Source organism: Macaca fascicularis, chromosome 7 (genome assembly GCF_037993035.2).
Source record: "Macaca fascicularis isolate 582-1 chromosome 7, T2T-MFA8v1.1".
Lineage (NCBI taxonomy): Eukaryota > Metazoa > Chordata > Mammalia > Primates > Cercopithecidae > Macaca > Macaca fascicularis.
This window is the reverse complement of record NC_088381.1, coordinates 169,764,091-169,775,233: the sequence shown is the minus strand read 5'-3', so window position 1 is coordinate 169,775,233 and position 11,143 is coordinate 169,764,091. Positions and strand designations below refer to the sequence as shown.

Below are 11,143 nucleotides of genomic sequence, written 5' to 3'. Positions count from 1 at the left end.
GTAATTTTAGTAGAGATGGGGTTTCACCGTGTTAGCCAGGATGGTCTCGATCTCCTGACCTTGTGATCTACCTGCCTTGGCCTCCCAAAGTGCTGGGATTACAGGAGTGAGCCACCATGCCCAGCCCAACAATATTAATTATTTAAATCCGTAAAACATAAATATCTTTCCATTTGTTTGTGTCTTTAATTTTTTATCAATGTTTTAATTTTTAGATTACAGATCTTTTATCCCCCTGGGTTATATTTATTTCTAAGGAATTTTTTTTTTTTTAATAGCTATCGTAAGTGGGGTTGTTTTCTTGATTTCTTTCTCAGGTAGCTTTTGTTAGTGTTTAGAAACACTACTTATATTTGTATGTTTACTTTGTATGCTGCAATTTTACAGAATTTATTTATTAGTTCTAAGAGCTTTTTGGTGGAATCTTTAGGATTTTCTACATAGAGGATCATGTAGTCTGCAAACAGACAATTTAACTTTTTCCTTTCTGACTTGAATGGTTTTTTACATCTTTCTCTTGCATAGGCTAGGACTTCCAGTACTCTGTTGAATAGAACTGGTGAGAGTGGGCATCCTTGTCTTATTCCTGATCTTAGAGGAAAAGATTTACTGAGAATGATGTTAGCTATGGGTATGGGTATATGAGCTTTATTGTGTTAAGGTAAGTTTCTTTTATGTCTAATTTGTTGAGAATTTTTAGGATGAAAAGATGTTGAATTTTGTCAAATGTCTTTTCTACATCTATTGAGATGATCATATGACTTTGTCCTTCATTCTGTTAATATGATGTATCACACTTATTGATTTGTATATGTTGAACCGTACTTGCATCCCAGGGATAAATCCCAGTTGATCATGGTGAACGATCCTTTCAAAGTGTTGTTGAATTCTGTTTGCCAGTATTTTATTAAGGATTTTTGCATCTATATTTATCAGGGGTGTTGGCCTGTAATTTTCTTTTCTGTAGTGTCCTACTTGGCTTTGGTATCCAGGTAATGCTGGCCTTATAAAATGAGTTTGGAAGTATTCCCTCCTTTTCAATATTTTGGAATAGTTTGAAGATAATTAGTATTATTGTTCTTTAAATGTTTGATAGAATTCAGCATTGAAACCATCAGGTCTCAGTGGAAAAGTCTCAAACGTGAGACTTTTTATTACTGATTCAATCTCCTTACTCATTAGTAATCTGTTCAGATTTTTAATTGATTCATGATTTAGTCTTGGCACATTGCATGTGTCTGGAAATTTATTCACTTCTTCTAGGTTATCCAATTTGTTGGCCTACAAATGTTCATAATAGTCTCTCTCTCTTTTTTAGATGGAGTCTTGCTGTGTTGCCCAGGCTGGAGTGCAGTGGCATGATCTCAGCTCACTGCAAACTCTGCCTCCTGGGTTCATGCCATTCACTCGCCTCAGCCTCTCAAGTAGCTGGGACTACAGGTGCCTGTCACCACACCTGGCTAATTTTGTTTTTGTATTTTTAGTACAGATGGGGTTTCACAGTGTTAGCCAGGATGGTCTTGATCTCCTGACCTCGTGATCCACCTGCCTTGGCCTCCCAAAGTGCTGGGATTACAGATGTGAGCCACCGTGCCCTGCCCATAATAGTCTCTTTTAATCTTTCATATTTGTGTGATCCAGTTGTAATGTATCCTCTTTCATTTGTTATTTTATTTATTTTAGTCTTCTCTTTTTTCTTACTGTAGCTAAAGGTTTGTCAATTTTATTCCTCTTTTCAAAAAACAAATCTTTGTTTTGTTGATCTTTCTATTGTTCTTCTAGTGTTTATTTCACTTATTTCAGCTCTGATCATTACCTTAGTTTCCTTTCTTCTATTGTCTTTGGGCATAGTTTGTTCTTTTTCTAGTCCTTTGACATGTAATGTGAGGTTGTTTATTTGGGATCTTTCTTTTTCTTTTTTGATGTAGGCATTTGTTGCTCTTAGGATTACTTTTGGTATATTGAACTTCCATTTTCTTTTATCTTAAGATATTAAAACAATTATCCTTTTAATTTCTTCTTTGACCCCTTGTTTAGGAGCATGTTGTTTCATTTCCACATGTTTGTAAATTTCCTAAAATTTCTTCTATTATTAATTTCTAGTTTTACACCATTGGGGTCTGAAATGGTTTCAATCTTCATAAATTTGTTAAGATTTGTTTTGTGGACTAACATATGGTGTATCCTAGAGAATTTTCCATGTGTATGCTCTTGAGAAGAATGGGTATTCTGCTGCTGTTGAATGAAATGTTCTATTTAGGTTGGTGCAAAAGTAATTGTGGTTTTCCCATTAATGCAGTTACTTTTGCACCAACTTAAAATATGTGTCTGTCAGGTTCATTTGATGTAAAGTATAGTTCAAGCCAATGTTTCCTTATTGATTTTCCATCTGGATGATTTGTCAATTGTTGAGAGTGTAGTTTTGAAATTCCCTACTATTATCATACTGCCATCTCTCTCTCTCTTCAGATCTATTAATATTTGCTTTATATATTAAAGTGGTCTGATGTTGGATACCTATGTATTTATAATTGTTATATCTCCTTGATGTATCAATCCCTTTATATCATTACATAATGACCCTCTTTGTCTCAATTTACAGTTTTTTGGCTTAAATTCTATTTTATCTGTTATAAGTACAGCTATCCTGCTCTCTTTTGGTTTTCATTTGCACGAATATCTTTTTCCATTCTCTCACTTTCAATCTGTGTGTCTTTTTAGGTTAAGTGAATCTCTTGTAGGCAGCATATAGTTGGGTCTTTAAAAAAACTCATAGAACATTCTGTTTTTTGATTGGATATTTTAATCTATTTCCACTCAAGGTAATTCTTGATAGGTAAGGATTTACTACTGCCATTTTGTTAATTGATTTATGGTTGTTCTGTGGAGTTTTTGTTTCTTTCTTCCTCTCTTGCTGTCCTCCTTTGTGATTTGATGATTTTCTGTAGAGGTAGTCTTTGATTTCTTTCTCTTTCTTTTTTGTGTATCTACTACAGGTTTTTGCTTTGTATAAAACATCTTATAATAGGCTGTTTTAAGCCAATAACAACTTAACTTTGCATACAACAACTCTAGACTTCACCTCTCCACATTTGATGTTATTGATGTCACAATTTGCATCTTTTAATATTGTATATCCTTTATCACATTAATATAACTATATTTCAAAATAATTTTGTCTTTTAACCTTTATACTTACAAAATAAGTAATTTACACATCACCATTACAATGTTAGAGTATTCTGAATTTGACTGTGTATTACATACTTTTACCAGTGAGGTTTTTGCTTTTGTATGTTTTTATGTTACTAATTAGCATACTTTTGTTCAGCTTGAAGAACTCCCTTTAGCATTTCTTGTAAGACAGGTCTGGTGGTGATAAACTCCCTCAACTTTAATTTGCATGGGAAAATCTTTATCTCTCTTTTGTTTCTAAAGAATAGCTTCTCTGGGTAAAGTATTTTTGGTTGGAAGTTTTTTTTTTCCCTTTCAGCACTTTGAATATCATCCCACTCTCTCCTGGTCTGTAAGGTTTCTGCTGAGAAATCCACTGTTAGCCTTACTGGAACTTCTTTACATGTGATTTGTTTCTTTTCTCTTGCAGCTTTCAGGATCCTCTCTTTGTTTTTGGTTTTTGACAAATTGATTATGTCTCAGGGGTAGCCTTGTTTTGATTGAATCAGATTGGAGATCTTTAACCTTCTTGTACCTGGATATTTATATTGCTTCCCAGGTTTGGAAGATTTTCTGCTATTATTTCTTTAAATAAGTTTCCTTCTCCTTTGTTTCTCTCTTCTTCTTCTTGAACTTCTATAACATAAACATTTGCTCTTTTGATACTCTCCCCAAAGTCCCATATGTTTTCATCATTCTTTTTCACTCTTTTTTCTCCTCTGACTGTATGTTTTCAAATAATCTGTCTTCAAGTTCACAGATTCTTTCTTCTGCTTGATCATTCTGTCACTGATGCTTTCTGTTACATTTTAAAATTTCATTCATTGTATTCTTCTGTGCCAGAATTTCTGTTTTGTTTTTTTTTTTTTTTAAATTTCAATCTTTCTGTTACATTTCTCATTTTGGTCACTTATTGTTCTTCTGATTTCACTGAATTACTTCTCTGTATTTTTTGAAGTTTGCTGAGCTTCCTAAATTATTTTGAATTTTGAGTTATTTGTTAGTTTTTTTTCATTTCCTTTTTTTTTTTTTTGAGATGGAGTCTTGCTGTGTCCCCCAGGCTGGAGTGCAGTGGCTTTTTTTCATTTCTTTCTGGTCAATTTTGGGAGATTATTGTGTTCTTTTGTGGCTGATATATCTCCTTGGTTTTATGTTTCTTGTTGCCTTTCATTGATGTCTGTATATTTGATGGAGTCACCTCTTGCAGACTTTACAGACTATTTTCACTGTGGAAAGACCTTCCCCTACAGGGAGGTAGAAGGGTGCTTGCTGGTGGTGTGCAGTGGTTCTGTCACTGGTGAGAGCATAGCTGTGTAGTCTCTGTGTAGCTGTGTCTTATATTGACATATCTTTCTTTTCCTAGAATAAAACCTACTTGACCAAAGTGTATGAGTTTTTTTTTCACTAATTAAGTACTTTATTGAATAAATACAATACCAAATAAAATGCATTCTAAAAAAGTTTTAAAGGCCTTTCTACTCAGGCTAATAACAAACACAACAAAGGCAGATATGCTAGTTTAATATAATTGGCTGATTTTGTACAGCACTTATATCTTTTAGTTCACAAGTATATTATTAAATGATAGAGAACATCTAATACAACCATTTCTACAGAACTAGGAAATAAATTTCTAAGAAAGAAAGATTTTACAGACCCCATCTTTTATACCCACCCCAACAGTCTAACTCTAAAGAGGATAAAGCCAATGACTTTCCTCACAAGAGCTCGCGACTAATGTTGCTTTGCTATCAAAATCTGTATTTCTGATCCGTTATGAGCATTGAGACAAGATTCAAATATTCCTGAAGAAAGAAGTACAATGCACGTTGTGATCACCTATTCAGCAACAGCGAGCACTGCATCCAAAACTCTCATCCCAGGAATTAAATAAGGTCAGCCACATTCATGGACATCCCCTCCACTGCAGTATTGTAGAAAGTCTCAATGTCATGAAGAATCCTCTTGTCTTCTTCAGTAACAAAATTTATAGCCACACCTTTCCTCCCAAATCGACCCCCTCTGCCAAGTCGACTCACTCTTTATTCAAACAGTGTGCTGTTTCACTTATGATTCCACGTCCTAACTTATGTCAGCACCATTTCTGAGTGCCATCTCGTCATCGACTGCTGCTATTGACTCCTGTGAAAATAGTTTTCACGATTGGTAGGTAGATCATAATTTATAACCAAAGACACTTGTTGCACATCATTCCCATGAACCAACAAGTCAGTAGTGATCAGAACATGACTTGACCCTGACTGGAATTTCCTCATGATAACATCTCTCTCCTCCTGGTCCACGTCACCATGCAGAGCAGAAACTGTGAAGTCTCTGGCATGCATTTTCTCAGCCAGCCAGTCCACCTTGCGCCTCGTATTGAGAAAAATAACAGCCTGCATAATGGTCAGTGTCTTGTACAAGTCACAAAGTGTATCCAACTTCCATTCCTCTCTCTCAACATTAATATAAAACTGTTTGATTCCTTCAAGGGTCAATTCTTCCTTTTTCACCAGAATTCGAACTGGATCTCTCATAAATTTTTTGGTCACTTCCAACACATCCGTTGGGCATTGTGGCAGAAAGCAACACAACCTGAATACTTGTGTTTAGTGTTTGGAAAATCTCATAGATTTGATCCTTAAACCCATGGCTCAACATTTCATCTGCTTCATCCAAAACAAACATTTTGATCAATTTTGGAGAAAGATGTCTTCTGTTTAACATATCAAACACTCTCCCGGTGTACCAACAACAATATGTGGTGCTTCAGCCTGCAGTTTTTGCATTTCATTTCGAACATTTGTTCCACCAATGCAGGCATGACAAGTTGCTCCCATATAGTCTCCAAGTGCCAGAATTACCTTTTGGATCTGTTGAGCCAGCTCTCTGGTGGGGGCCAATACTGATGCTTGGGTCTCCTTGAACTCAATCTCCAACTGTTGCAGGATGGAAATAGCAAATGTGGCTGTCTTGCCAGTACCTGACTGAGCTTGAGCAATCACATCATACCCTGAAAAAAGTAGGATACGTATTTACCGATCCCACATCAAATTGTCACTTCTACTTCACACCATGTATTCCATTTGGAACATGCATTATGCCCAAATAATCAAGAGATCAGCAATGAGTATTCTCTTCATTTCAGGTCAGTCCCAAAAGATGATTGCCATCGTTTCACACAGTGTATGATTTTAATATACATTTGTTTTTTCCATCTATCATAAGAAATGAAAACTGTTCTTTTTTGAAATAAGAAAGTTTTGATACTAAGGTGTGTTAGCATCATGAATTGAGGAAATTTCTAATTTTTTTTTCTATGGCGTGGAATACTTTGACTAACATAAAAATTATCCTTATTGGAATGTAAGCTAAAACTAATTTGTAAAATCATTTTGGCCTAGAACACTTTTATAGGGGATGCCATCATTTAGGTATTTTAAGCATTAAAATTAATTTGAACCTAGGCTTCTGGTAAACCTGAAATCTAGGTAATTTATCTCCTCTTTTGAAGACAGCCAGAAAAGTTAAATAAAAAATCTACTTGAAGGTATTAGGACATAATAAAATAGTGAAGAAATACTGGCCCCAAATTTGGCAGAAGTGACAAACCATTTTGGGTTGCTTCTCCTCTCAGAAGAAACTGCCAATTCAGTGTGGGAGGTACTGAGAGGCTGAATGATGCTTTTTTGGAAAGTAATATGTCTTTTATAGTCTGCTTTTGATATTTTCTCTTTTTCTTTCTTTTCTGTAGTTCTACCATGCTATATCCAGGTATGCATTTCTTGTACTTTTTCTGCTTGGGTTTTCAAAGTTTCTTAAATCTGTGCTTGATCTCTTTCAACACTTTGAGTAAATCCTAGGGTGTTATCTCTTCCATGATAATTTGATTCCATTAACATGTATTGTTCAGTTACTGTTTTGCCCCCTCACCCATGTGTTTTCTTTACATATATGAAGAAGGTCAACATATGCCTCAGTCTTTCTTTATCTTCTCTTTCTTTTAGCAGCTTTTCTGATTTTCCCTTATTCTTTTTTTGTCCTCATTATGCCCCCAAATTCTCTATTCTTTTATTCCGGATTCTGTCACCCAGCCTATCTTTAGCCCAGTCTAACTAGCTATTAGGCTAATCAATTAAGTGTGTAATTTCAGTTATTTTATTATTATTTAGCTATAGGATTTTTACTTGATTTTCGTCTTAGCCAGGGTTCCCTAGTGATTGGATTCCATTGAATTTTGTGCTCTACAAAAAGATATGGCAAAGCCCCAACCCCCAGTGCCTCAGAATGTGACCTTATTTGAAAATTGGGTCTTTACAGGGGTATTCCGTCAACATGAAGTTATTAAGATGGACCATAATTCCATATGACTGGGGTCCTTCCTTATAGAAAGGGGAAATGTGGACATAGATGGACAGACATACAGGGAAGACGACAGGAAAACATGCAGGTGAGAACGCCGCGTGAAGATGGAGGCAGAGATGGGAGGGATGCGGCCAGAGGCTGAGGAATGTTGGGGGCCGCCAGAAGCTGAAGAATGTTGGGAGCCACCAGAAGCTGGAAGAGGCAGGAAGAATTCTCCTTAGAGGCTGCAGAGGGAGCACAGCCTGGCTGATTGCTTGATTTTGCACTTCGGCTTCCAGAACCGTGGGACAATGAATTCCTGCTGTGTGAAGCCCTCCAGCTGTGGTGCATCCTCATGGCCTCCCTAGGTAACAGATCCCCCTGGAAGGCAGAGTGCCAGGCAAGGACAACGCTCCTGTTTTATTAGAGAGTGAAATCCAGGGGGCGCAGTGAGGAAGAAGGGAAGGGACACAGATATGGCAGAGACAGGGCTGCAGACAAGTGCGACTGATGACCGCTTCTCAGAGACATACCTTCTAAGAGTCTGCAAAACGGCCAGGTGTGGTGGCTTAGGCCTGTAATCCCAGCACTTTGAGAGGCCAAGGCGGGCGGATCACCTGAGGTCAGGAGTTCGAGACCAGCTTGACCAATATGGTGAAACCCCATCTCTACTGAAGAAAATACAAAAGTCAGCTGGACGTAGTGGCGGGTGCCTGTAATCCCAGCTACTCAGGAGGCTGAGGCAGAAGAATCCCTCGAACCCGGGAGTTCGAGGTTGCATTGACCCGAGATCGCGCCATTGCACTCCAGCCTGGGCGAGAGGGAGACCCTGTCGGAAAAAAAAAAAAAAAAAAAAGGCCGTAAAATGACAGACTCTCAGCACATTCTGTTCAGGAGGAGGAATGGGGAATAATTTATTTACCAGCCAGTGCCAAATCCCATTTATCAGGGGTTCACCCCGTGGAGCATGAATACCTCACGTTACTGGGTGGCACAGGCGTGGGTGCTGAGTGAGTCCTGGGGCGTTTCTTGCCTTGTTGGCAACAGGGAAGGACCGAGGTAGGAGACAAGGGGCATTCACCGCAGGCTTGGGGTGAAATGTGCTGCCCACTCCCTGTGGAGTCAGGCATTGCCCACACAGAACGGGTGACCACCGGGGTGGTGGAAGCCAAACAGATGGCTGCTATGGACCGAATGTTTGTGTTCCTCCGACATTCACGTGTTGAAGCCCTAACCCTCAATGGGAGAAAATTAGGCTGAGATGAGGTCATGAGAGTGGAGCCGCCATAATAGGAAGGATTAGACCCCTTCTAAGACCAGAGCCCTGGCTCTCCACCATGTGCGGACACAGCAAGAAGCTGGCCATCTGCAAACCCCCAAGAAGGCCCTCACCAGGAAATAAATCTGCCGACACTTTGACTTTGGGCTTGTCAGCCTCCAGAACTGTGCAAAATAAATCTGTTATATAAGCCACCCAGCCTGTGGAATTTTGCTATGGAGCCCTGAGGCGGCCAACACACAGCCAACGGCTCCAGAACAAGGAGACCGAGAGAGTCTGCCCAGGTCTTAAGAGGCACTGGATGTAACTTTCGTTTTTCTTTCTTCTTCTTTTTTTTTTCTTTTTAACAGTTTTCAGATCTCTGCCAAAATTCTCAAATTTTGTCTTTTTCCTCCATAAACAAAGAATGCATATTTATTTTGAGATCTGTGTATCATAATTTCGTTATCTGGGTGACTGTGGACCATTCTGTTTTGTTTGCCCAAACAGTCCGTCTTGTCTCCTTGTGTGCCTATTGTGTGATAGGGCATCCATTGGCGTATTGTAGAAATACATCAAGATGTAGGAGGCCTCCCTCCAGGTGTGAGATAAATTGGCTCTGTCAGGCACCAGGGGGCACCAGAACTCTATGGTTGCCTTAATCCAGTTTTAGGAAGTGTGATGATTCAAAGGCGCACTTTACTTCCCCAACTCAGCAAGGCTGGAATGCCTCTAGGTTGCCCTTACACCAAGGCCACGAGTCCCCACCCCAAGCAAGAGAGGTCCCAGAGCCTACCTTTGGTGGGTCCTGCACTCCTACCCCTTTCCCTTATGCTTGTAGCTGATTTTCAACAGAAATAAAGGAAGTCAGCAGCATTAGAACCACGTTTTTAGAGTGCTGCAAGAAAAATAGCTGCTAAACTGGGATTTTCTATGAAAAGAAAATATCCTTCAAAACTAAAGATAAAGATATCTTCAGATAGATGTTTGGCATGAGAAGAACTACGCTAAAGAGAATACTTCCAGAACCAATACAATTGGGTTTTGCAAAAAAGAAAATACTAAAAGGTATCTTCAGGTCAAAGGATGAACCCAGGCGAAAGGTTAGAGATGCAGGAAGGCATGAAGTGCAATTAAAAGAGTCAATAGATTGGGAAATCTAAATGAATATTCAACCGGGTGTGGTGACTCACTCCTGTAATCCCAGCAATTTGGGAGGCTGAGGCAGGAGGATTACCTGAGGTCAGGAGTTCGAGATCAGCCTGACCAACATGGTGAAATCCAATCTCTACCAAAAATACAAAACTAGCGAGGCTTGGTGGCACATGACTGTAATCCCAGCTACTTGGGAGGCTGAGGCAGGAGAATCACTTGAACCCAGGTGGTGGAGGTTGCAGTGAGCCGAGATCGCACCATTGCATTCCAGTCTGGGTAACAAGAGTGAGACTCTGTCTCAAAAATAAATAAAAAAAAATGAATATTCATAGCATAGGACAATGACATCTTGTTGGGTTAAAAATATGAATAGAATGAAAATGTGTGGCAACTTGGCCTATAATTTGTGAGAGAATAGATGGAGTAAAAATGTTGTAAGATTTTTGCATTCTCATAAAAGTACCATTTATTATTAGACTTAGTAAGTCCAGAAGCATGTTATAATTAATCTCTAAGGCAACTATTAAAAGAATAATACAAGATTGCATAACTTTCAAGCTCACAGGATAAAAAAATGGAAAAATAATGCCAGGTGCATTGGCTCACACCTATAACTCCAGCACCTTGGGAGGCCAAGACAGGAGGACTGCTTGACGCCAGGAGTTCCAGGAGACCAGCTTGGGCAACATAGTAAGATCCTGTCTCTACAAAAAATTAAAAAAAAATTAGCTTGGTGTAGTGGTTCATGCCTGTAGTTCTAGCTACTTAGGAGGCTGAATAGGAGGATCGCTGGAGTCCAGGAGTTCGAGGATACAGTGACCATCTTCATGCCACTGCATTCCTGCTTGGGTAACAGAGTGAAATCCCATCTCAAAACAGACAAGCAAAAATGGAATAAAAATAATTCATTCAAAGTAGATAGCCAAAGAGAAAAAGGAATATAGATCAAGTGAAAGATTGTAAAGAATTATTAAGCCCAAATAGGTCAGTAATTACTAATATATTTTAAACCAAATATATCAGTAATCACATTAAATAAGAATAGCCAGGGACTACTAATGAACATCAAAAAACAGGGATCAGATATATCCTACCACCTGAATCATTCAAAGAATGGACAAAATATATGACATGATGAGAGAATCAGGCACCAAAGGATAGTGATTCTTGAGACATGAGAAATAAATGGGGCAAACCCTATTATTACCCCAG

At 38.5% G+C, this 11,143-nt stretch overlaps 1 non-coding gene and 1 pseudogene across 1 annotated transcript; both read right to left on the bottom strand.

Moving 5' to 3' along the window:
* Positions 1-5,205: 5,205 nt before the first annotated feature.
* LOC102137550 (eukaryotic initiation factor 4A-II pseudogene) lies at positions 5,206-6,189 on the bottom strand (annotated as a pseudogene).
* A 99-nt stretch (positions 6,190-6,288) lies between these two features.
* LOC123575054 (small nucleolar RNA SNORD2) lies at positions 6,289-6,357 on the bottom strand. The gene has a single exon (XR_006700220.1). It is a non-coding gene; the product is annotated as a small nucleolar RNA SNORD2 (small nucleolar RNA).
* Positions 6,358-11,143: the final 4,786 nt, after the last annotated feature.